Source organism: Pteropus vampyrus, unplaced genomic scaffold (genome assembly GCF_000151845.1).
Source record: "Pteropus vampyrus isolate Shadow unplaced genomic scaffold, Pvam_2.0 Scaffold340, whole genome shotgun sequence".
In the NCBI taxonomy this organism is placed as follows: domain Eukaryota; kingdom Metazoa; phylum Chordata; class Mammalia; order Chiroptera; family Pteropodidae; genus Pteropus; species Pteropus vampyrus.
In genome coordinates, this window is record NW_011889121.1 from 432,947 (window position 1) to 460,748 (window position 27,802).

Here is a 27,802-nt window from a genome sequence, read left to right on the forward strand (position 1 = left end):
ACAAGGCTTTGCTAGCCCATGGCTGCTTTGGACTTTACCAGCCACAGTTGCTAAAGACCTGCAGACAGAAAGACCAGCCTTTCCCAGCTCTAAATCAATGAACTTTTTACCCTTACCCCCGAGTATATCAGAATCTGGGCACCTACTAGCAGACAGGGTCTGAGATTTACTTGAGTATCCGCTATGTGCCAGATGCTGGCCTACATGAGTCCAATGTCCCAGTTCACCTAATTCTCAGAACAACCCTATAAGGGTGGTACCGTTATTTGTACACATAAGGAGACCAAGGTATAGAGAGGTCACCCAGATAGAAAGTGATAGTCGAGATACTAATAGCAAGTTATCATTCTTTGCCTGTTCTGGATTCTTTACAGCTGCTGTTCTTGAAGTAATCTTTGGTGAGTTAAAATCAACCAATTAGATATTAGAAGTCCTAGACTCACCAGCAGATTAACTCTTGCATTAGATTATTTTCTTGAGTCTTGTAACAACAAAAACAGCATTGACAACAGCGCTATCAGCAAACATTTATTGAGCATTGGTGTCATGCCCCAAACAATATTAAGTACATTCGCATCAATTTAATTCCAGTATCCAGTGGGCATGAGCTGAGCTTCCCTGAGCTGCAGCCTTTCCCATTAGCAACCTCCTTAGGTCTTCAGTCATTTAAGTTGGACTGTTCTGGTGGTGGTTTATACTTCAGAGTCCTGATTGACCTAAAGTTAGAACTTGGCTTTGAACCTTGGGTACCTGACCATACTTTGCCAATTTTCTCTCCCTAAGGAACTAGACCCTAGTCGTTACCTAGGGATTGTTTCTTTCTGGATAAAACCTACCTTGACTTCCATTCCCAAACCAAGTTGTTGACTGACACCCTCCTCCCCTTTTACCAGATCTCATTCTTTAGCTATTCACATCTTAGTTATTAGGCCTAAGTCTACAATTTCCAAATAGCCAGGGCAGTTCCTGTGGCTTCTTCTCTCTACCAGTTAGCTGTTGCAGCCATTATGCCTCTTGCCAGAGCTAAGGTGGGTCACATCTCACCTACCAACAGAATAGTTCTCTATCTATGACGCAGACTAGGAAATGCCTGCAGGCAGGGACCTGGTCTCATCCTCATTCCCTTGTGCCTAAGACATAGAACATAGATAACATTATTAATATGTGTTTGCTGAATGAATGAATGAATGAATATTGAAGCCCATCAATCTTCATTTTTCTATTCTACTCTTAAAAATCAAGGTGATAACTCCAAATTTCTAGTTAGAATAAAGTATACCAGTTCTAGCTGATAATCTGACAGAAAAATTGACACTGCAGGTTATATTTTTCCAGTAAAAATTTTTATCACATAACTGGAATTTATTCCGAGATAATAGAAATGTACTGGTGCAGTATGAGATAAAGGGAATTTAAAGAACATAATAAAAAGAACATTCCAATCCGGTTAACATAACCTAACCCTGGGAAGATTAATAGCTTTCAATTCATACAAAGGCTGAAATCTACAATTTGATATATACATGGTCTTATTAAAAATGAAAGCTGATTGTAATGAAATGCTACCACTATGTAAAAATTAGCATGATATATAAAATAGACAATCCAATGGTGTGGCAATAGTTGGAGCAAACTCCTTCAAATAGAATTTCATAAGATAGTTTTTTACTTTCCAAATGGTCAAATCACACAATACTTGGAGACATGATTAAGAATTATTTTCTAAAAAAATCCTGTAACAGAAGGTAACTAATATCTATTTGTGGAAGGCTGGATTTTTAATAAATCATATGTGACTCTGCACAAAAATGCTTGATGTTACCCTCTACTCTCAGCAGTCTGTTTAGCTAAAAACACATCAGACAAGGGGCCTCCTGGTGCATGGAATCAAGTTTTACATCTGTGAGCAGAAAGAAGACATTTGCTGTCACTGTTATAGCACACTTGGGATGCTGTGGAGGGACCAGAGAATTTGTGGAACTACACAAAATCGAAAGTCTTCGGATCTGTACATCTTTAAAGCAACGAGTCATTTCCAGACTTGTGATTTTTCATTTCCTTTAAATTTGCTAAGTTATAAAAAAATTTTAAATAAAACCACACTCAGAAGTGGAATATATTAAAGAGATGAAAGATAAAAGCATTGAAGTAGAGGGTCTGGAGCCTTGAAAAAGCTCATTTGACCCTCACCTCCTACTCCCTCCTCTGGCTTCTAAGGTACCCTACAGCACTTCGAGAATGCCTTAAAGCATGGTTTGAAAGCTGCCCAATCTGGAGCAACCTTCTTACTTTTCAGTTGTGGAAGCTGAGATTTAAGAAGTTAAGAGACTTTTGCAAAATCACACAGAGAAAAGAATCAGCAGAGAGAGAAGAAATCAGAGATGTTTTTTCAGCACTGGACCTTAGAACCTTGGACCTCACTTTCTCATTGTTCCGTCCCTGGTAACAGGGCTACTCAATGGTTCATGGGTTGTCAGTCTGAGCATCACCTGGGAGCTTGTTAAAAATGCAGTTTCAGGCCTTGCTACAGACCTGCTAAATGAGGATCTCTGGGGCGGGACCCAGGAATCTGCATTTTAGCAAGCTCTCGGGGGTGATTCTCAAGCACCCTCACACTTGAACACCCCTTTTGCCTCCTCTGTCCACCTGGCTCTCACTCTCCAACTCCCAAACTCTAAAGTAGTGAATGTTTAAATCTGGAATGAAAATGTTGTCATGAAGGAAAAATAAAGAAGTCAGGGGAGGGAAAGAGGGGAAGAACACTCCAGAGCCATTAATCCCTCATCTCAAGACCCATTCCAGTCATTTTGCAATTTAAGTATCTTTAGTGATGCATTATGGAAAGTACTAATACATTCTGCTATTCTTTCTTGTTACTTCAGCTTCTTATTATTATTTATTATTATTTATGCCTATAGCACTTGGTCTTCCTAGGTGGTCTCCCATCCAAGTACTAACCAGGCCCGACCCTGCTTAGCTTCTGAGATCAGATGGGATTGGGCTTGTTCAGGGTGGCATGGCCATAGACCATGGACCGTGGCTCTACCGGGGTGCAAACCCAGGACCTTCTGCACGTAAAATAGATGTGCTAACTGCTACACTATGGAACCACGTCCTATTTCAGCTTTTTAATGGGTAAACTAGAAGATCATTTTTTAGAACTAAATGTCTTCATGTGCCTTATATAACACTTAATGTATAAATTCAATGTTTAAACAGAAGGGCTTGGGCATGCAGCTATGCAGCATACAGAAGAAAACATGCATACATATGAGTAAACAAGCAGTAAGCTTTTAAAAAAGTATGTCTTTTTCTTTACAAAAACTATACCATTTAAATTTTCACAAATAAAATTACATATGAACTTGCTAAAGAAAGACACTATTTCAAAGTAATCTTTGGTAACTTCTTTTGTATCATGAAGGCCCATGAAAATGAGGAGGGCGTGGATTTTTAAAATTGTGTGGAACAAGGAAACTATATTTCACTCATTCGTTATTTTAAGTTAGAGTAATGATTTCCTGGCTCTTCTAAAAAATTTTGGAGTAAATTAAAGATGATTCGAAATATCACAGAATCAGAATTGAGAGTAAGTACCCTGAAGGAATAGATTATTTTAGAATGTGAAAGAATAGCCAAGGTCTTTGCTAAGTTATTTTTGCTTTGAATAGAAACCTCGAGTGCAATGTGTGAGAATATAAATCTTTTCCCAACATGCAAAAATTCTGCAGGCTTTTTCAAATGAACCCTCGAAATCAGTATTTTAACTCTGCTACTGAGAGAACTATATATGTGTTAGGTTTCCCAAATGAAATTCTCTATTCCCAGAACAATCTTTTCTGAAGCCACAAAAACAAATAGAATTCAAAGTTCTTATGCTTGATATACTTTGACTCCACCTTCTTTCATAAAACATATCACCTAGTTTTTGTTTCTTTTCACATTATATATTGCTCCAACAGATATATTTCTCGTAATTTCACCTAAAATGCATCATTAAAAAAATCTAAATGAAAATTATAAACATGAATTATGATTTCACACAGCATAAGTTCCTCTAGATATTTAAAAAAATCGTGTATGGGGGTCTTTGACTTCATAAATCTTTGACAACAACATTACTTCCGAACCAGAGATTGTGTGGGGTTATACAGTATTTTCAACTAAAAATTATAGTATTTGGCTTAACCCATATACTACACCATAGGTTGCATTTCAGATTATTTTGAAATCTCTAAGCTGCTCAGCAGGCCAAAACAAGCAATGCAGTCCACTTCTAGCTCATCAGTCATTGGCTTTGACTCATGTAATCTATAACTCAAGGAAGGTGAGAAAGAACATTTGCCACTTTCCGGGGTGACCTTTGAACCTCAGGAGTCCCCTGGAGATAGAGCCGATTGATGCTTCCAATCTCCCACCACGCTCTGCCATCAACTTCCACTGGCATGAAATCCATAATGGAAATGTGCCTCACTTTTTACTTCAGTCCTTTTATATACATCCTCCCTTTTCATATTCTTTTTGAAACTGAATTAGTTACTGTTTCAAAGAATAGGGGCCCTGTGCTAGGGAAGGGTGGGGAATAATGACAAGCAAGTCCATTTGTGTGGAATAAAATGGTCAGAAACAGAACAATAAACACAAAAGTCTGCTAGAATAGGCCTTCGGTTTATCAACACAAAGAGTTTTCTTCATGACTTTCTGGGACATCAGTTGCCATTAAACATAGAATTGCTAATACTTTCCTTTCCCTTTTACTTGTTTAATTATGCAATCGGATATTAAAGCATTTAGGCAAACATCTTGCCCAATTTTAACGATTTTATTTTTATTTTAACTATTTCCAATACAGATCAGAAATTTTAGTCAGTAAATAACCCCAACAAAATATGGCTTAATATATTACACAGGTTATATATACATACATAGTATGATACCTCCAACATATAATGATATCCACCAAAGCCCCAAAGTAACAATATTTTGTTATCCATCACAGTATCTCAGTCTGGGTTCCCACTAAAACAAAAGAGGATTTGCCTACAAGTAGTTTATTTAGGAGGCAATCTTAGGAAACACTGTGAGGAATAGGAAAGTGGGGTTGGAAGGGGAAGACAGAATTGAGAATGTTTTATCGAGCAGATTACTGAAGTGGGCAATTGGGGCTCAGTGCTCCTGGGGACCCTCTGAGAACATGTGGAACATATTTCAAAATTATCCCAATGAGGAGAGAGAAAGTTGGTGTTTTTACTGACATACTCTCATTCTTTATTGCTTACTGGTTGAGGTTTGCTTCAGTCAATATCCTGGAACTTCTGGATTGGACTACATGCCCATCTACCACCCCAAAGCTAAGGAGATATGGATAGGATATCTACAGCATCTGTTCTACAGATTAGATGTCACCACCAATCTGTACCCACAAAACAGTATACGGAATCTTGTACTGCAAATGACAACAAAATAAACAGATGCACACACAGTACACACAGGATTTGATTGGGTTTGCAAAACTTCCTGTATTTCTTTGCACATAAACTAAATCCATCCCTCCAATTTTAGAGTAAAATCTTACCTACAGCTAGAAAAGTGCGGCATAGAAATTACTCAAGAGTTTTAAAAGATGTGCTTTGGGTTTAATTCTGAAAATGTACATATAAAACCATTCTTGTTTCAAGGGCTAGATCAGAGCTTTTAAAGACAAAATAGCAAGTGTCAGATCTCAGTGCATTTTCATAACTAGATGATCTGTATTTGTTGGCAAAAATTAAAAATGAGTAATTATAATATAATGTGTGAACTCACAAAAGAAGAGAGATTCCCTTAAAGAAAAGTACCATTAACATGTTAATGTAAAGATCTGTCACTTGACAATAAAGAACAGAAAAAAAAAAAAAACATTGACACATATTCCAAGGTCTAAAGTTATTTAATATTTCACATCATAAAAGCCTCTTGATGTGACATTTATATTATTCCTAGAAGATTGTAAATCGAATTTGAATGTGCACTGTGAGCATCTCAGATTCATCCCTAGGAACAATATATTGTCCTGCATACAGAAATTTCTGGAACCTCTTGGCAGAACTGCCTCTTACCTCTCAGATGCTGAGTAGGAGGAGAGATAGCAGCTAAGATGGCCCTGAAGAAGGAGGAGACAATCGTTGTCTCCTCCTTTTAGTAGGTGCTGAGGTCCCACCTCACTGCCACCCTGCCAACACAGTGCCTGCAACTGGGCTGCTCCCTCCAGTCCAGCTGCCTCCCTCAGCCTCAGATTCAGAGTGTTTTGGTTGTGAAGGTCAGAGCACAAAACAAGGTTATTTGGGCTTTGGAGCCAAACAGACATGGGCTTGGGTCTCATCTCGGCTATGTGACCTTTGGCAAATTTCTTATTTGTTTCCTCATCTGCAAAATGGTAATAGTACCTTCCTCAAAGGTTTGTTGTAATGTATCTACAGTGCTTAGTACTTAGTACTCAAGAAAGTCTAGCTGCTGCTATGACTATTGTTATTATGGAAGGAAGGAAGCAAGCAAGCAAGCTACTACACAGGAAGTCTCCAGGAAACTACAAAAAGGATTAGGGAAATCTAGCAAGCAGAGAGAGCTTTATCTTTTTCAGAACAGTGGTTTTCAAACTGTGGTCTCACTTGAGAACTTGTTAGAGATGTAAATTATCAGGCTTCACTTCAAACCAACCAAATCAGAAACTCTGGGAGTGGAGTCCAGCAGTCTGTTTTAACACGCCCTCCAGGTGATTCTGATGCATGTTCAACTTTTGAGAACCATTGCTCTAGCTGCATAATAGAAAGGGTAAATGCTGAGCTGAGCTTAGTTCATAAGGAACATTAATATCCCCTTCCTCATCAGTGGTCCTCTTCTGGGCATTTCTATCATTTGAAATTTTTTATTTACATTATTCACTTATACAGCATCCAGTCTATCTGTAGGAACTTTTAAAGTTGGAAGTAGATGGGGGTCAAACATATGGTGATAGAAGGAAATTTGATTTTGAGTGGTGAAAACACAATGCAATATACAGATGATATATTATAGTACTGTACACTTGAAACCTATATAATTTTATTAGCCAATGTCACCCCAATAAGTTTAATAATAAAAAATAAAGTTGGAAGTAGATAACTAGCTGAGGGGTTGTTTGTATAAAGTCAGAGAGAATGACTAGAAAGTCTCTCCCCAGGCCATTTTGAGTCTTATTTTTTTGTTTTAAATATATTAGTATGCAATGAATATATAAGTATTTTAGTGTGTTAACAATAATCATATAATCAAACCCAACAGAGTATCAGATAATTGATATCTCATTACCTTTAAGTTTAAAAAGCAAGCACCAGTCACTCTCCAAATTTAATTAGAAAGCATACATGGTTGTGTGATAAAGTGTATGCATTAATATAAACTCAGATTTCAAATCTTAAGGCTTGTAGAACAATATTTTGTCAGCCATATGTTTAACAGCTGTAAAGAAAACACAATGCTTTCCACTGATGAGAAATTTGATTACAGAGGAATCTTATTTAAGTATTGTCCATTTAAAATCTTAAACAACATTATTACATATGTACTTTTGATTTTAAATGCATACATATCTACATAAAATGTAGTCATTTCTCCCACTTCTTCATTGTTGAAATTGCCTTCGCCAACAGTTATGCAGTGTCAAGATGGGATCAGAATGTGTGGGAGCAGAAATGTTTTGCAGTTATGCTTTGCTAACGAATGCAACTAGTCGCAAATTACCAATGAAACAATATACCTATCTAAGAAAGAGTGTGGAAAAGCTGGTTGTTACATTGCTTCCCTTAATTCTCACCTATGCTAGAAGGAGAGGATATGAGAGTCAGAAGACATTAGTTGGGGCTCAGCTTTGGGTGGACTGGAATCACTAGGAATAGTAATTTAAAAAAAAAAACCCTGATATGTGAGTTTCCCCCAAAGAGTCTGCTATTACTGGCCTGGGAGGCAGCCTGGACATTTTTTAAAGCTTCCCAGGTGATTCTAGTGGCCATTGCAACCATCACCTTAGGGGTTTCCTCTAATCTAACCAGTTCACATTTTTAAAATATGACTATAATCTGTACTAGCTGATAGCTGATGGGGAGAATCACTAGTGCTGGGTTCTTGGTACTTCTGCCCAGCCAAATGTTGGGCCTCTTCTAATTAGAGTTTTCTTAAAAGAGCCAGACCAGGCAGTGGCCCTGTGTTCCTTTCCCCATGTGTCTTAGTCTGTTTGGACTGCTATAACATAATACAACAGACTGAGTAATCTATAAAAAACAGACATTTACTTCTCATGGTTCTAAAGGTTGGGAAGTCCAAAATCAAGGCACCAGCATGGTTGCATTTGGTGAGGGTCCTCTTTCTGATTCCTGGCTGGCACCTTCTCATTGTGTCCTCACATGTTGGGAGAGGCTAGGGATCTGTCTGAAGTCTCTTTTATAAGGGCACTAATCCCATTCAAAAAAGTTTCACCCTCATGGTTTAAGCACCTCTCAAATGTCCCACCTCCTAATATCACATCAGGCTTAGGATTTCAACATACGAATTTGTGTGTGTGTGTGTGTGTGGGGGGGGATACAAACATTCAGAACAAAGCACCATGCAAAGTAATATCTAAACTGTGTTATCACTTTGATACAAAATGAATCAGTATTGAATACACATCCATTCATCCCATTCAATTATTTATTTATTCAGTCATGTATTAATTAAATATTTATTATGAAGCAGGTGTATAAAAAGACCTCAAGAAGTTGGTACTCTAGAGGGGAATAAAAATTCATGGACAATTAAAATACCATATGACAAAAATAAAATAAAACAAAATACCATATGACAATGGATAAAATAAATGTTCTGAGGTAGCACATTGAAGATGCAGGGGATCCATTTGGGGACGTTCAGAAATCTCTGAGCTGCTGTCTGAAAAAGGATAATAAACTAGCCAAGCAAAGCTGAGAAGGGAGGGACAGACTGTAAGAGAGGAAGCATACACAGAGGGGCAGGAACAAGAAATAAAGATATTTCATTTGCTTGCGGAGTTCAGTAAAGAGGAATGTGGCTCGAGGGGTCACACGGAGTGAGAGCATCGACTATGTAACCAGTGGAATGCTGGTAAGTGGTAAATAACTGGCTGTAAGGGGGAGCCCTAATTTTAGCATTTGTCGATTTCCGTGATGTAAATACTCCCACTACGGCTGTTTTCAAGCTACCAACTTCATGTCAGTGAATAAGAAATTCAGTGGAAAGAGATGCACACAACTGGCTCTTAGGAGCTTATATAAAGGTACACCACTGCAAAGTTATAAACCACTTTTATCCTGAGAGTAACTGAGAGCCATTGAGAGTTTAATTCAAGGCATACAGAAAGAAAGCATGCTTGCTATTGTGGTCTAAGCAGTGGTGCATTCCTTTGGCATATCCATATGCTCACGCTTCTGACTAAAGACAGATATTCATGAGTCTCTTGGTGAAGGGGCAATCTCAGGTGGTCTAAAGTAAAACCAATTAGCTCAAATAGGGATTAAAACTGGAATGGAGAGTTATTAGCATTACATCTCAAGGGAAGTAAAAAATCGGAAAAGCATTCTTTATGCCCTTAGAAGGGTCTATCAGGGTTGGGTAGGGGGTATCACATCAGGTTCACATATTCTAGCCCTTGATTTTGCAATAACCAAGAACTGCCCAAAAGGAAATGTGCAACAGAAACAAAGATTGTATATGAGGGTATAATGTGTATTTGCTTTTGTGAATATTCAATTATATTAGAGGTTTGAAGAAGGGATGAACACAGCTGGTTGGAGGATGGTTGAGAAGATGTGGGAGATGGTCTCTCAAGGATTAGGGCATTGTTAGGCAAAGGGCAGGGAGAAAGCCAAGAAGGCTCAAGGAATTGCATGATGCAGAACTTACATATTTCCTTATAAAAAGCAAAAACAGTGGTTCACGTAGACCAGGAACTATTTATATGGAGATATTTAAAAAATCTATAGATAGCTACTATAGTAGTAGCAGATTTTCTCAGCATTTTCTCACCCCAAACATCATAATTTACTGACCATTAGATTTTCCAGAACAGCAACAGAGACTTATCCAGCTCAGGGTATACAGACTTTGGCACAAACCTCTGTTTTAACACAGAATATAATGCATTGTGACTGATTTTCCCATTTGTCTCCACAACTATACTCTTGAGGCCAAAGGTTTTATCACTTTCATCCTTAAATCTAACAGTACAGTGCTTAACGCCTAGCAATTGCTCAATTAATGCTTATTGAATTAATGAATGAATCTATCAAACAATAGAGTTTTAAAATGATTGCCCTAACCTGTTTATTAATAATGTAATGTTTTAGTTTTGGAAGGAGGAAACAGAAGAAGAGTAGAATGTAAGAGAAGACAGAAAAGGTTTTCTAACTAGCACGAAGAACAGATCTGAGGTTCATATTTATGTACATGTAAAATCAGCACAAACATGATACTCACATAGAAATACAGATAGAAAAAAATCAATTGGACTGAGAAGGAGTGGGGTTTCCACTTCTCTCTAATATGCATACCCTCCAGCTGTCCTTAGGTAAGTTCTCTTTTCTTTCAAAGCTACTTTAGACCCTCCAGAATTGAAACATTGCAGAATTGGGAGGAGATAGGCATACTGTTTGATTCATTCCCTTGAATACAGCCTAACTAATTTTGCTTACAAAAATGACAGGAAATATTGGAAGATAACAAAGCGTCTTGTAAATCATCTAAGATAATTTAAAATGGAACAAAGAGTTCTGAAGAATGGCAATCTATTATTAATATATATTATACAGAGATGACTCTTCTCTTTAGGTAGATATCTAATTGAGTTAAACTTGACATTGTCAAAAGGTAGAGTTTGTTCTCTTTCACTCTATGTGTCTGTACATGGAGGACATAAATACTATTGGCATTGTTCTTACTGTGATAGAAACACCTCTCTTCCATAAGCCAAATTTTCTTTCATTTTGCTGCTTATTAAATCCCTATCTCCCTTCTTCTCCTACAATTGCATTTCCAAATCTCCTTGAAAGGGGACAATAAGGTAGAATGTCTCTGGGCCATCTAACTATGGTTAATGACTGGTTTGATTACAATGACATTCAATGCAAATCTCAGTGAAGTTGTCAGGACACTCTCAGTAGAAAACCTGCCAAAGGAGTTGGTACAAATCTTTGAAATAAGGTACAGGAGAGGTAAAATTACCATATCACCTTCATGATAAGAAGAAAGAATTCAAACTTAAGTCAGAAATAAAAACAAAAAGACGGCGGCGCTGTAGAACATCTCACTACTGAAAGATGACTTTCATGTATTATTTAGTAAATGACTCTACAAGTTCTTATGATAATGTGAGTTTTAATTAATAGATCATTTGCTGATGAATTCAAAATCTTAGCCTTTCATTGTTGGCGTTGTGGCTATATGCATTCCTATATTTCTCGCTAGCTCTTGACCCATTTTTCAGATTCCTTTCATGTCTTCCTTTCCATCCCTTATCTCCACTTCTCGAATCCTCAACTTACCACAGTCAGACTGCTTGCCTCTGGTTCCATTGTAAATTCTTAGATTGTGTCATCATGATCCTTTTACTTGCTGGAACTCCAAGGGGCAGTGTTCACAACAAGCTTTAGACAACTTCCTGATAGTCCCTGACATTGCTAGCCACTCCCGTATCTTTGAATTTTTCCCTTGCTCAGCTTTCTATAGACTTTTTTCACCTTCTTTGCCTTATATTTTATGGACTCTCCTTCTTAGTGTCTATAAAGAATCCTTCAACTTTCGTCTTCCCAATGTTGTTTTCTGTTAGACATTTTGCCTGGGAAATCACACCTCTACTCTTACATAAGTAGAAAGCTCTTAAAATTTTAGGTGAGAGAATACTGGGTGGCTTCTCTTCTCTATTCAGTCCAGAATAAAAACATTATGGAATATTGCTTAGGGTCCATTTTATACAGATAAGGACATTAAAGGTCACTGATAAATGTCATGCAGTTGTAACTAATCTCCATCTGAGAGCTTCTGGTTTCACACCTTTCTCTCTCTTTGGCAGTGAATATGATCCCATGTGTGCATATGTATGCTACTGGAGTACTTTTCAAGCTTTAATGTGCATGCAAATTCCTTGGAGGTCTTGTTACAATGAAGATTCTGATTTCACATTTCTAACAAGCTCCAAGTGATGCTGAGGCTTATGGCCCATGGAGCACAGTTTGCGTAGCAACGTGATTTGGTTTTACAAAAATGAAGCGATTAGTAACAAATCGGACACATAGCTCTCTAATCATCACGGAACCGAGACTATGAGCATTTAAAAAAAGAGTGACTATGAAAGAAAAGAACTATGTCTGAATTATCACATCTTCAATGCAACATTGTCTAAGGTAACAAAGAAAGATTAGCCCTTCACAAAGCTAAATGAGCCTCACAATAGTCAGGTCAGTAGGATTCAGTGGATCCACACACTCGTTTTCACTTATATCACTGAGAAGGACATATCAAAATAGGTTCTCAAAAGAGACAGTGCCTTGCTCTGCAAAGGTTCGAAAACCAATGCATGTTTAACCTTACAGTCATTGGCTGGATCCAGCATTTAAAATGAAAAGCCACGATTTTGATTCTATAAAAAAAAAAAAAGTACTAAATTATAAAATCTAGAGCTAGAGGGGCCTTAGAGATCATTTAGCTAAGCCTCTTTATTTACTTATGAGGAAACAGAATGTTTGCGGGAATTACTCAAAGTGCTACAGCTAATTAATGGCGGAACTAGTAGCAGAATGCAGATCTGATGCTCGGAGTGTTCCCTCCATAGTGATACGGGATATCACTTGTAAAATTTTTTAATCTTTTAGCAGGAAATAAAATGGGACATCTCTTGTAGAGTTCTTAATCTTTTTAGTAAACCTAGTTAAGTTTTCTTCCCTCTTTTCTTTAGGAAAAAGTCCTTCTCCCTCAAATCCCCAAAATTGCCCGAAACTAGTGACTCAGATCCTCTGGCTGTTGAAAAGGGTCATAGGCCCATTGTTAGCAGAAATAGTGTTGGGCGAGACAGGGCCCTTAGAGTCTGAGAGGGGAGGGGACTTTAGGCCAAAGTTCTTTTTTTTACTTTTAAAAAATAATATTAACCAAGCCTGTTTCTCTTTACTTGCTTAATAGGCAAATCAATAATAGAAATTAATAGATATATTATTCAAATAACAAGTTTGTATCTTCTTTTCCTTGTCTAGGGACTGAGGTGGCACTTCAGCAGGAACCCAAGACCCTACCCTGACTGAGGCAGAAAGGTAAAGAGCTCCATGAAACCCCAATAGGCAGGGACAACGACCCTTCTCAGCAGGAAGCAGATACAGAAGAAGAGACCTCCTGTCCCTCAACATCCATACTAATAATAAGGGGGTTCATGGCTCTTAGAAAAGAGTTAGGCAGGAAAGTTAGTTAGGGGATTTTGAGTCTGCCTGCAAAAACACTGAAGTCATCCTATGCTAGAAGGGGTCCGCCCTAACCTGCCCACAATTTAGCAAGCCAGAAGGTATTTTTTAGATTAAAAGTAACTTCCACAAAGAAACAAGTAAGCAGAGAATTAGCTACCAGTTTAAGCCAGTCACTCACACCTGCACAATGAAGACCCCAATGACCTTCAACTTACCTGAGCCTCATTATACCATCATTATAGTATGATGCATATGCCCAGAAGTTCATTGATATCATTATAACAGACAATTCTGAGAACGAACATGCGCAGAAAGGAAATGATGAATCACTGAGTCCTGTCAATCTTGGTTGTCCATCAAGGAAGCCCATCCCTCTAAGAAAAGTAACCACTCACAGCAAATAGGGATAAAAACCCAAAGGCTTTGTTATCAGGCCTTTTGAACCACGCTTCTCTTGCTCAGGCCCGTTTCCACGTGTGGAAGTGTACTTTCCCTTCTAAAAAAGCTTTTCTTTTCTGCTGTATTTCGGTGTCGCTCAGTTCTTTGTTCAAGACATCAAGAACCTGGACAACACACCGGGAGAGGATCCCCACTCTCCAGTAACGATAGTACAGGAAAAATTATTTGAAAGAAGAAAAAGACTTCAGTGAATAATTTCAAGCACCTGTAGTGCCAATATATTTACCACAAATTGCTCATTTTTCCAGGGGCTCACTGTACATCAGGGTGACTAGTGGGCCAGTTAGATACTAAGGAAGGAAGAAGATGATTCAAAAGTATAGTCCTTTGCAAAGTCTTCCCTTTGCCCCGTTACACACAACCCAGTGGGAATTTGCAGCGGTCCTTTCATGAGTCATACACTGTTTAACAGGTTGCATGCTAGTTAATGAAACTTTTATGGGAAGCGGTCAAAGTTCCTACTTCATAAGCTTGAGCAGTCATAGCCTCAGAACTTTATCCAGGATTGAGGGCAAAGATCCTATCTAGAGGAAGCCGAATTTGCAGCTACCACACTGTCAACAAAACTTCCAGTTTACTTCAGTGAATGATGAGAGGGAAGAGTCAGTTTTCATACCTCCTTCCCTTTGGGGCTAATACAAAATATGAAAAAATGGGGTAAGGGGTAGAGAAACAGGAAGAAGGGGACCCTGCTCCTTAGGAAGGCTGTAGGGTAGCCTGTCTGGAGTGAGAATATGACTTGCCTTAAGCACCACCTATCCATCCCCAGGCCAATACATATATTGATAGATGGTCATCCTGCAACAGTTTTAGTTATGGGCTCAAGTTTACGAGTACTTATGTACTAGTAATGTCATTTGTGCTTAAAATACAGGCTAACTCAGTGCTGTCAGGTGTCAATCTAAACATATCAAGAGGCGTAGTGCTGTCTTATCACTCTAATGATAATAAATAGCTACAATTAATTGAGTGCTCCCATGACAGTTACACCAGGTCCTTGAATAACATCATTTAACATTGTTTCATTATAACGTTGATGAGTAGCCCTAGGAACTTAACTCTTGTTTATATTACTTAGCCTGTGGTAAAACTGGTCTCGTTCTATGTCATTTTGCTTAAAGTTGCAGAACCTATCCACGATGTTAAGTGAGAATTTATTGTATTTTGTTTGCCAGGGCTTCCCCTCTATTCTACATTTCTTTATAGAATAAAATACAATATTAAAACAATATTTGAAAACAAAAAAAGTCCTCAATCCAACAACCCAATGATAAATTAACATATTAGTTTTTCCTGTCAATTTATAGTCTTTGTTCATGCATATATTCCATGGTGATATATTTGTGGTAATATTTACATTCCACTTTAAAATTCTTTATACAATTTAATACACTTTTCCCTCTTATTTTTCTTTTGTTCTCTCTCCTTTGAGCATCCAAGGTAACAAATACCAATAACCTGGTATAGAGCTTTCTGTTCCTCCCGCATGGTCACGTAATCCCATAGGATTAATTTTGCCTTTTAAAAAATTTTTAAAGTGGGTTAATATGTTTATTAAAACTTGTTTTGTCTGTTAAGAAGATGTCATGGCCATCCCCTTGGAACAGCACACACAGATCTAACTAATTGAATGTGAACAAAAATGGGGCTATGTAATAAAACTGACAAGCTTGGGGTGGGGAAGGGGGGCACATAGCAGGCCTGACAAGCTCAGTGACCAAAAATAACCACACAGGATGGTCTGATCATAAATTCCTAACTGGGCAGGCCATGGCGAGTAGTCACTTCCCAGGCCTATAGCTTCCTTAGCAAAGTTGATCTTCATCTTGAGTGAGCCCTGTCCAGTGTTCTTATGCATCGAGGATAACATAACATAATATTGAGGGCTTACTGTTTGGTAGGCATTGTTCTAAGCACTTTACAGATATTAAGACATTTAATTCTCACAATAACAACCATATGAAATAGTTATTTTCATTATCATCTCAGGTTTACAATTGAGAAAACAGGCACAAAGATATTAAACTCTCTCACAGTTACTTGGCTAATTAAAAATAGAGCCAAAGTTCAAATCCAGGTAATAGTGGGGCACCACTTAGTGAAATAGCTTAGAAATCAGGAACAAAGTAAGAACGATGAGTTTTATAAAAAGTAAACCAGGTGTACACTCTAAAAGTATATAGAGTCTATTTAGATTCGATAAATATTTTCACATTTTGGTTTTGCTTTCATATTATACTTTCTAAAAAATTTAAAACTGTAGCTTTTCTTGTTTATTTTATTGTGAAATAAAGAAAACAAATCAAACAAAAACCGAATAATGATCTGATACATACTTTAATAAAACATTAGTATTTGCATTGAGTTTAGTTTGAGTTTATGCAAATAAATACCTGCTGTTCCTCTTTTTAATTACTAGGTCGATTTAGTTCAAGTTCCTGATACAGACTATTGAGAGAAACCATGAAAAACTCTGAAATGATTTAAAGGATACAGTGTGTCTTTTCAATGGAATCCTATACTTTGTCTAACAAAACCTTAAGGAATTATCTGATTCTTTAAGGGTCTGCCCATGAGTCCTTGGTTGGGCTATTTTGCAGTTTGTAGAGTTAGAAGTCAACTTGTGGAGGGCTGATGGTAGTGCAAATAATCTTTGTTCATAGACATGGAAATGTGTTTGTCTCTTGGAATGCAATTGAGTTCTCTATGCATATAGTCAGTGGCATTGCATCTGTTATCAAATTCTTATCAGCCATTCCTGATTGTTTATATGCATCTGTTCTTCAGACTCCCCTTTGAAACAACTGTAACATTTTAATGATTCTCTCATTAGTTAATGATTTATTCAAATGTTTCACTTATATTTATTCTATATTTCTATGGGGATCATGATTTGAACTTTTTAGAAAATTAGCCTTTTGTTACAATCATAAATACTATCTATTCATTCATTATTTTTGCTTAAGAAATGGTACCTATATATCTGATACTTTTCAGGTACCTGAGACACAACTTCTAATGATAATATCTTATATATTCAAGGTACATTTATCTAAACATTTTAAATAAACACTGGTGCAACACTATTAATAAAACTACAGACTGTTCAGATTTCACCAGTTTTCCCAGTAACATTATTTTTATTTTTCAGGATCTAATCCAGGATCTCACATTGTATTGTCACCATGTCTTTTTGGTCTTTTCTAGTCTGACAGTTTCTCAGTTTTTTCTTGTTTTTTTATGACCCTGACACTTTTGAAGAGGACTAGTCAGGTATATTGCAGAATGTCTCTTAAGCTGTGACTGAAGTTTTCTCCTAATTAGATGGGTTACAGGAATTGCCTTTCTTATCACCTTATATCAGAGGGAACATGATACCAACATGATTGTCATTAGTGATGTTAAACTTGACCACTTAGTTAACGTGATACCTGCTGGGTTTCTTTTTCGTTGTAAAGTTATTATTTTTCCCTTTCTATATTCTTTGAAAGCAAGTCACCAAGTTCAGCTCGCACTCAAGGGGAGAGGAGAATTAAATTCTGCCCCTTAGAAGGGAAGTATGTAGATATAGTTTTGAAATTCTTTTATAAATATTTGTCCCTTAAATAAGGTTTTTCAATAACAGAGAAGACATTATCTGACTGGTTGCTGTGTGGCCAATCTCATTTTTCTTCTTTTCTAAATTCATGAACTGGCTTTTGTCTTTCTTAGGCCATTGTCAGTTAATATGTTTATCTTATGTTATTATTAATTTATTTGTTTAGGTGACAAAGATTTATTTTGGTAGGTTCTGGCATTCAAGACTAAGGTTTTCCCACATATTTCTCTGGGTACAAATTACACCAGCACACTGGGAAGGGAAATGTGCTGATAGTATATGTGTTACTTTGAATCACTGGGTATCCCACTGGGAATATTGAGTTACTTAATCTTCAAAGAAAGATGTAACAGTGGCTAACCATATTTTAGATTCAGATTTTAATGTTCTCACAGCCCTGGTGGCCCATCAATTTTTTATGGTAAGTTTTCTTCGTAACTTCTCCAACAATTTTTCTAGACAAGATTGTTTTAAATGCAGGACTAATTTTAAGCTCGATTAAAATGTTAAGGAGACTGTCATGTGATTTGTATTATCCTTTATGAAAATATCTATACTTTAATAGACTTCCTTGGTAAACTATTTTGAGAAATTCAGAAGGATTGTTAAATAACATAGAACTCCCCATCAGATTCCAGTCTTTTATATGTATTTTTTGACAAAAGGATAAAATAAGATGAAGCAATGAGCTACATGACAAAAGATTTAAAAATTTTTTTGGCATAGAATGCATCTTTTACACATTATAATGTTCTGAGTTGAGTGGAAATTTGCCTTAGAGAACTGTTAATTGTCTGTCTGAGTCCTGCATCCTCTGTTATAACACTTACCACATTCTTTTGCAATAAGTTATTTTTAAGAATTGTCTTCCCCACTAGACCATGAGCTCTGACTACAAAGACTGTGAAGATATAAGTCATATTTATTTCCTCAGTACATTGCATCACACCTGGTGCACAGTCACACAAGCCACATTTCAAGTGCTCAATAGCCCTATGTGACTAGTGGCTACAGTACTGAATAGCACAGATATAAAATATTTTCATCATCAAGGAGAATTCAGTTCGACAGTGATGGTTTTGAGCAAGGTTTTTCAACCTTGGCACTACTGACATATTGAACCAAATAATTCTCTATTGCGTAGGGCAGTCTTGTGCTTTGTAGCATGTTGAGCAGAATTCCCGGCCTCTACCAACTAGATGCCAGTAGCATCTCCACCCTCAATGTGACAACAAAAATATCTTTAGACATTGTTATATGTCCTCTGGGGATCAAATTGTCTGTTGTTGAGAACTACTAAGTTAGAGAAATACTTCTTGAACTAGAGTCCAGGAAAACCTTAAATTGCCAAGACTTATTCCTAGGGATAGCTAAAAATTGTTTTCTTTGAAAAAAAGGGTCCACATAAAACTTAAATGTTTTACATAATTGCATGAAGCAATGCTGTTTAATAAAAAGAAAATGTATTAATAAATGTTTAATAAATGTATTTAATAAATGTATTAAAATGTATTTAATAAATGTTTAATAAAAAGAAAATGACAAGCAACCTTTCCCCAATTTCTCATCCCCAACAGGACTCGGACCCATCAGAATAAAATTCTTGTCTATAAAGCAACCATTATAGGGCTCTTCCTTAGATCTGTGTATTTAAATAAACAAAACATCCTTACCAGTTCAGTGCACACTGGCCTGGCTTCTAACTGTGAAAACTCACATTATTTTTCTCTGATGGCTTTTGGTGACTACAAAATGTTTTTCTTGCCAAGATGGCATGCCAGAAGTGCTGGGGAAATAACTTTCCTTAGAAAGCAGTCCTCAGCCAATGACTATCAGGAGTTGCTGTATAAATATCCCAATTTCCTTGTTACTTTGGTAGGATCACTCAAAAGCGTGGCTTTTCACTATACCCAGAGTTTCCCAGTGGTGTTAAGTTCCACTAGCCCAGTGGTAGTTCGCTTGATAATGGATCTTTTACTGAATGCCTTCTCTTGATTGTCTCACTTCCTCTCAATATATCTATAAATATTTTATTCTCCTCCCAAGTAAATCCTTGTCTCAGGGTCTGCTTTGACTGAGAGTTCACATTAAATTCTTGACTCTGGGTCTACTGCTGGAGAATCTAGAATAAAATATATTTACTAATTCAATAACCATTCATAATCATTGAGCCCCTTACTGCATGATAGATTAGGTAGTACAGGTACTGTCTTGTAATTAGAACAAATGAATATGCTAAAATTAGGACAGTTGCCTTTAAAATAAATAATTAATATATGTGTATGTATGTGTGTGTATGTATATTTAAAACATCATCTCAATTTTCTTCTTTATTGAGGTGAAATTCACATAATATAAAATTAAACATTCTAAGGCAAACAATTCTATGACATTTAGTATATTCACAATGTTTTGTAACTACAATTTCTATTTCTATCACTCAAAAAGAAAAAAACAAAAAACAACCCATACCTATTAAGCGGTTAACCACCACTCTGCATATTTCATAAAAATGGAATATGTGTCCTTTAGTGTTTGTCTTCTTTCAGTTAGTGTAATGTTTCTGGGGTTCATCCACGTATCATTACTTCATTCTTTTCATGACTGTATAATATTCCATTGTATGTATATACACCACAATTTCTTTATTTATTCATTGGTTGATGAACATTTGGGTTGTTTCCATCTTTTGGCTATTAGAAATAGTGCTGTTATGAACATTTGTTTGAGCACCTGGTTTAAGTTCTTTTGGGTATACACCTGAGAGTAGAATGGTTGGGTCATATGTTAAATCTATATTTAGCTTTTTGTGGAATGGCCAAACTGTTTTCCACAGTGGCTGAACCATTTTATGTTCCCATTAGCAACATACAAGGGTTCCAGTTTCTCTACATACTCACCGACACTAGTTATTTTGCATTTTTTTTATCATAGCCATCTTTGTGGGTGTGAGGTATATCACTGTGATTTTGATTTCCATTTACTTAATGACTAATAATGTTCAACACCTTTTAATGTACTTGTTAGCCATTAGTATATCTTTTTTGGAGAAATGTCTATTCAAGTCCTTTGACCATATTTTGAGTTGTTTGGATTTTTTTTGTTTGTTTGTTCTTTTTTTTCAGTTGTAAGAGTATTTATTCTGGATACTAATACTTATAAAATATAGTATTTAAAAAGATTTTTGCTTATGCTGTAAGTACTTTTCACTTTCTTGAGTTTTTAAATAACATACAAAAGTTTTTAATTTTGATGAAACCCAATTTACTTATTTTTCTTTTGTTGCTCATACTTTTGGTATCATATCTAAGCATCATTGCAAATCCAAGGTCATAAAGATTTACCTCTTATTTTTATTTTTAACAAAAATATTTTTAGCCTTATTGTGCCTTGTCAAAATATTTAGATCTGTTCTTTTTCAACAGCACAGAGTAATTGTAGTGCATGATTTGCCAGAGAATTCTCTACAAATTCACACTGTCTACAACACATTCCTTTCTAAAGCTGAAGTTCAAAATATAGTATTTATGGAAAACTGCTCTAAGGACAGATAGTGAATCTATTTTTCATGTAACTACGACTCTCTATATATGAATCATTTTGCTTTGGTCCACTGTAGAAATGTTTCTTACTTCACCACAAAATCCTCAGAAGAAAATTCTTACCCTTAATTGAAAATATTATAGATATTCAGTCTCTTCACTTCTGATGGGCTCTATGAAACATTTTAAGAAGGCAGGTGAAAAAGATCTATGTTTCTTGTTTTGATAAGAGACGTGGGGATTTCTGTTTTATTAGTAGTCAGTGATTTTTACATATATGCAAATGCACAGACACGTATGTCAAGGGAAAGCTATTAAGTAAAAACTTAACTGGCTTAATTTTTATTAGGTAATAATATAAAATGGGATGGTTATCTTTTTAAAGTAAGACAATAATAAATGTAAGTATTTTCTATATTATACTAAATTATGAGAAAAAAAAAGAAAACATAGAGGGTGTAAAAACATAGTCATATACACAGAAACCGTGATGCAAAGGAAGAAATATCACAGAAAATACTGAAAAATAGAGAAGAAAAAGATGCAATTCACAAATATCCACATATATTCAGAAGAATATATCTATTTAAGGGTGGTAAAAAGACATCCAAACTTAAATCTACAGAGAGAGAGGGTGGCAAAGAATCCCATAGAAATATAGAGAAAAAGGAAGTGAAAGCAAGACAAACGACATAAAATTGAGAAAGATATAGAATGTTTTCAGATAAAAATGGAGGTTTATTGAGCAATATCTATACCCTATAACCCTTTAGGCTTTTGCTGCTAGTGTCTATTGAAGCTCCATAGTGTTTCACAATGGTGAGCACCAAGCATAACTGTTCTTGTCACTTGCTCCTTGGATCATCAGCCATCCAATGCAACTTCCAGAAGAGCTGCAAGTTTCACTCTAGACTGCTTTCCACTGATTGCTTTTTGAGTTTTCTCCACAAAGACAAGATGCACAAAAGTAATTTTCAAATGGCTGGACAATTAGTCTTTGGAAGGTGAGAACATTCTTTCATTTAGTGGCCCCTAGGTGAAGTGAATGAGGCACAAGATGGCTCTTTTAAGTAGTATTAGATGATGACCTGTTTTAAATATTCCTTGGTTGATAGAAATAAATTCTTTTCTCATCAAAAAACCATGACAGTGATTTCATTAGCTAAGAGTATCCTAACCCTGATTCTTGCTTCCTGATTTGATATAAACATTCTAGAAGACTTCAGGAAATTCCTTTAGGATCTGTTTATATGGGGATGATTTGATAAAGGCAGTTTCTGTCTAGTGCTGATGTGGTTGTGTCCTAGCTCAGAAACTTCTATCTCTATTCTAGTTTCAATACTTTCAATTCTTGCACAGAAAGTTTGAGGTATAAAAGTATGAGAAAATACATGATATTGTTAGGAATGCTACTAAGAAAAAGGGATTCAGAGATGGAAGCTTTTAAGTAGAAATGTCTGATACTGACAGTGGAGAGAAAACTGTTTAGCTACTAAAATGTCTAAGCAATTAGATCTATAAATCTTAAAGACTGTGCAATACAATCACTAAGCAATCAATACAAAAATTCTAGTTTCTGATATTAACAGGTTAGATTCTAGAAATGGGTTTAATAATAAGCCATATGTTTTAGAATTTATTTTTTAAAATCATCCAAGTATTGCATGAATATGTCTCCAAAAAAATGAAATAATATTATAAGACATAATGAAAAACAGCATACTTCTACCCTATCCCTTCCTACCTGAGTTTTTCTTTATTTTAAACTATTTTAGCTATTCTTTTCTGGTATTTACATCCATATACCTAAATATTGTGCTTATAAGCTAATTTCTTAACTTATCAATATTAGTCATTATCTATTAGTTTCCCATTATGAAAATGAGGATCTAGCACTCTTTCACCCACCAATATTCTTGTTTCTATATATGTGTGTGTGTGCGCACGTGTGTGTGTGTGTGTATAATCTCAGTAGTTAAAAAATCTCTAAATAGCACATGGGCAAAATATATGTAGAAATATTTCCCTGAAGATGATATATAGATGGTAAATAAGCAAATGAAAAATATTCAATATCACTAGCCATTAGGATAAATGCAAAAAAGATGATCATGAGATATTACCACACATCTATTAGAACAATTAAAGTAAAAAAAAATGTAGTGATGATACCTAATGTTGATGAGGATGCAGAGGAACTGGATCATTGATATCTTGCTGGTGGGAATATAAAATGTAAAATGAGACAGCCACCTGGAAAACAGCTTGGCAGTTTCTTTAAAAACTAAACACATATTTACCATATGGCCCAGCAATTTTACTGGGCATTTATCCCAGAGAAATGAAAACTTAGTCACATGAAAACCACATATACAATCGCAGCAATCGCAGCAGCATAATTTATAATAGCCAAAACCTGGAAACAACCATAATGTCCTTCAATAGGTGAACGTTTAAACAGAATTTGGTTATCCATTCCATGAAATACTAGTCATCCATACAAAGGAATGAGATATTGATACACACAACAACTTGGGTGGATCCCAAGGGCATTAAATTTAGTGAAAAAAGTAATAAACTCTATGATTCATTTGTATAATATTCTAAAAATGACAAAAGTACAGAGATGGAAAACAGATTAGTGATTGCCAGGAAGATGATGGGGACGTTGGGAGAAAAAGGAATGGGTAGCGCAAGGGAGATATTTATAAAAATGAAGTAGTTCTGTACCTTGGTGGTTACACAAAATTTTGTAAGATAAAATGGCATAAAACCAAATGTAGACACAGTACTAATGCCAATTTCCTGGTTTTGATAGTATATGCTAAGTTCCATAAAATCTAACTGGGGAGGGGAAGGGTGAAGGGTACATGAGACCTCTCTGTACTGTTCTTGCTTCCTGTGCATCTCTATTTCAAAGCAAAAAGTTTTAAGAAATCGTATTTAAGTTTTACCTTATTGTGACTAAGATTGTTCACTGTTGAGTCAAATATTGTATACGATGATTATATTTCTCTTTTTTTTCTGTAACTTTTTGTTCTAGGAATAACATTTTTGTTTGCTTAGTTTTAAATGTCTGTATACTTATATCTTTGCAATCACTTTTACAGAATTCTAAAGTCACTCTAATTCTAGTCTTCCATGTGCAAATATAACAATTACTTTATTTGTTCCATTCTCTCCTCCATTCCCCCAACCGCCACAAAAAATTCTTTTGAGAGCTCTCAACCTTTAAGCTACAATTTTAACTGGTTGCTTCCTGGAAATGGTTTATTTTATACATGAAAATCATGCATGGCCTGAGTTGAAGGCGTATTCCTTCAGAAAGTGTTTGATTCTCAGGTGCTAACGACCCAAGAATACTTTCTGTAAATTTCTGAGTCTGAGATTTCTCAGAACCACAAACATAGACCCCAAACATGTGAGACGAAGTCCTGATTTTTTGAATTCTCCAAGGAAACATTTTCTCTACTCAGAACCCAAGCTGAGTTGGACAAGTTTCTTTCTTTCTTTTTAATGTTTTTAATTAAATTTATTTAGGTGACATTGGTTAATAAAATTATATAGGTGTCAAGTGTACAATTCCATAATACATCATCTGTACATTGCATTGTGTGTTCACCACCCAAAGTCAAATCTTCTGTCACCATATATTTGACCCCCTTTACCCTTATCTACCTAAGGGTAAAGGGGGTCAAATATATGCTTTCCCTCTGGTAACCACTAAACTGTTGTCTATGTCTATGAGTTTATGTTTGTTTTTCTTGGTCATTTGTTGCTTTCAGTTTTATATCTCACACATGAGTAAAATCATATGGTCTTGACTTTTTCCATCTGACTTACTTTGTTTAGCATGATAATCTCAAGATCCATCCATGTTGTCGCAAATGGCAGTATTTCATCTTTTCTTATGTCTGAGTAATATTCCATTGTATATATGTACCACATTTTCCTTATCCAATCATGTATTGAAAGACACTTTGGTTGTTTCTATGTCTTGGCCACCTGTGAATAATGTTGCAGTGAACAAAGGGGTACATATATCTTTAGGAATGAATGTTTTCAAGTTTTTTGGGTAGATACCCAGAAGAGAGAGTATTGGGTGATATGGTAATTCTATTCTTAATTTTTTGACAAGTTTCCTGGACATCTCTTCTTGCTGATAGATAGTTTTCAAGGCTGCTTTTTCACTATAGGTGTAGCTCTTTGAGAGTTTTCATTTCTTATGGAGATCTCAGTTCTTATTCAACCAAGTCTGGCCTTTTCTGCTATCCCTGAGAGGCTATTAGAACCCAAGCTTCTTATTTATCAGAAAATCCCACAAGAGTGAGATTTTGGCTCTTCTTTATTAGTTTCTGGGTATTTTACTTACTTTCTTGTGAACTCAGCCCTCATTTAAATGGATATGTGTTATATTTCATACTGCATTTCTTCTTGGTTTGTATAAGAAGTTTTGTCAGAATAGCTTGTCCATAATATTGTCAGAAATGGATTGTTTTCTAGACCTGCAGCACAGCTGTAATTCTAGGCCTTTCATTACCCCTCTCTTGTATCTTAGATCACATGCTATCCTCTTACTTTTTAATTCTCGGATTTTTATGAAGCTCATCTTCTAGTAGCTTTTTGAGGAAGGATACTAGAAAAGTAAATTTTTGACACCCCCAAATGCTTGACTATATCTTTATTAATTCTAAACTGAATATTATTTGCCCTCAGAGTGGTAAAGATATGGATTCTTTAGCTTCTGTTTTTAAGCATTGCTGTTAAGTCTGATGCCATTCTGATTTTCATGCTTTCTTTAGTGACATGGTATCTGTACATTTCTCTTTCGATCTCTCTCTCTCTCTCTCTCTCTCTCTCTCTCTCTCTCCTCCATTGCCTCTCTTTCATTGGAAGGTTTTATAATTTTTTTGCTACTCTGAAATGTCACATAATATGTCTTGATGTGAGCCTTTTAAAAAAAATTGTCTTGGGAACCTGGGGGACACTTTCAATCTTAAAATTTATGTTCTTCATTTCTGGGAAATATTTATCTATATTTATCTATATATATCTATCTATCTATATATCTGTATCTCTCTCTCTCTCTCTATATATATATATATAGAGAGAGAGAGAGAGAGAGAGAGATGTGTATATATATATATATGTGTATATATATATATGAGAGATGTGTGTATATATATATATATATATATATACACACACACACACACACATATATAAATTCTTTCTTATATTTTCTCCAGAATTCCTTTAGTCAGAAGTTAAATTTCTTGGATTGATTCTTTAATTTTACCACCTTTTCTTTTTTATTATTCATTTCTTAGTATTTATTTTATCAGCTTTCTTGGAGATTTACCTTCCACTTTCAATGTAATTTTATATATTTGCTATTATAATTTTATTTTCTAAAAGGACACTCTTGTTCTTTGAATTTTTCTTCTTAATAAATTTTCTTTTTGTTTCATGGATCTCATATTTTCTTTTTTCTCTCTAGGTATATTTATTATAGGTGTCCATTTTCCCTGAGTTTTTTTTTTTTCCTGTGTTTTCATATTTTGGTTTCATTACCTTAAATGTCTGTTGATCTTTTGTTTCTTATCCATATTTAGGATTTAAGCACTAAATAATTAATGACAGACTTTGTAGAACTTCTCACCAGGTGGATTTCAGGCTATGTGCATGGGCAAGGACCTCCAAATAAGAGTATCAGTAGGTCTTTTCCCTAAGGCTACTCAGTTTCTCTGGAGAAAAACATCTCATCTGCTCTCTGGGAGTATATATTTGCTGCCAGAATTCCTGGAGCCAATCAGGACTTAAGCCTTGGAAAAAGTGGCTGATCTTATTCAGTATATGTAGTTTCACTTAATTCTCATTTTCAGTGTGGAGTTATTGGGGCAATTGATTCTGTCCTCTTGTCTCATGTGCCTTGTTCAGTGCCTTCTTCTCTACCTAATATCCCCAGATACTGAGCTTTTCTAGTCAATTTCTCTGGAGAACAACCCCCCATGGAAAGGGCTAAGAGGCTTTGGGATCTAATTGCTACTTAGACACATTTTTGACAAATTCCCCCACTTTCAGCCCATGCTCAGTCCTGTTTCTTGTAGTAGCTGAAGCTTCTAATTCCTAAGACTTTCTAGGTTTTAGGTACTTGATATTCAGTTTTCCCAGAGACGCTAATGCCTCTGTTACCTTTACATATTCCAAAACCTTCTCATTTCTCATATTTTATTGTTTCTGCTCCCATATTCTTTCTCCTTCTGGATAAATGTAATTTTAATTCCCCTATTCTCACTTTAGTGAAGTTTCACGATCTACCACTTCTAACCAGAAATCCTTATAAGTGATCTATGGATAGAAAAATTTGCTAACAAGATATTTGGCCAACTGCATGGGTCAGAGGATAAAGTGAAAGAGGGAGTGGGATTTATGATTTGGCCACTGGAGGACTACAAGTAAGTACTGCTCTATATATGAGTTAGAGTTCTTTATGGCCTTGAACTTCCCTGGTGTAATTTACTAGCGATATTTATTTTCCTCTTTACTTTTTTTTGCTGTAAAATATTTGGGAACAATTTATAACTTTAAGTGACATGGTTTCCTTTTAACTATTAGGTTGAAATATGTGAAAAAAATCCTGCTAACTTCATAGGTCTAAAACATTTGAATACTGGCAATATTATATGGTTCGGGCTAATATTTTAATAAGCTGTGTGTGGACCTCTTGG

At 35.8% G+C, this 27,802-nt stretch overlaps 1 protein-coding gene and 1 pseudogene across 2 annotated transcripts in view; both read right to left on the minus strand.

Moving 5' to 3' along the window:
- The window catches only part of DMD (dystrophin), a 2,089,898-nt gene that overhangs the window by 405,014 nt on the left and 1,657,082 nt on the right, over positions 1 to 27,802 (minus strand). The gene's annotated exons all lie outside the window — the stretch shown is intronic.
- Positions 2,910 to 3,028, minus strand: LOC111730915 (annotated as a pseudogene).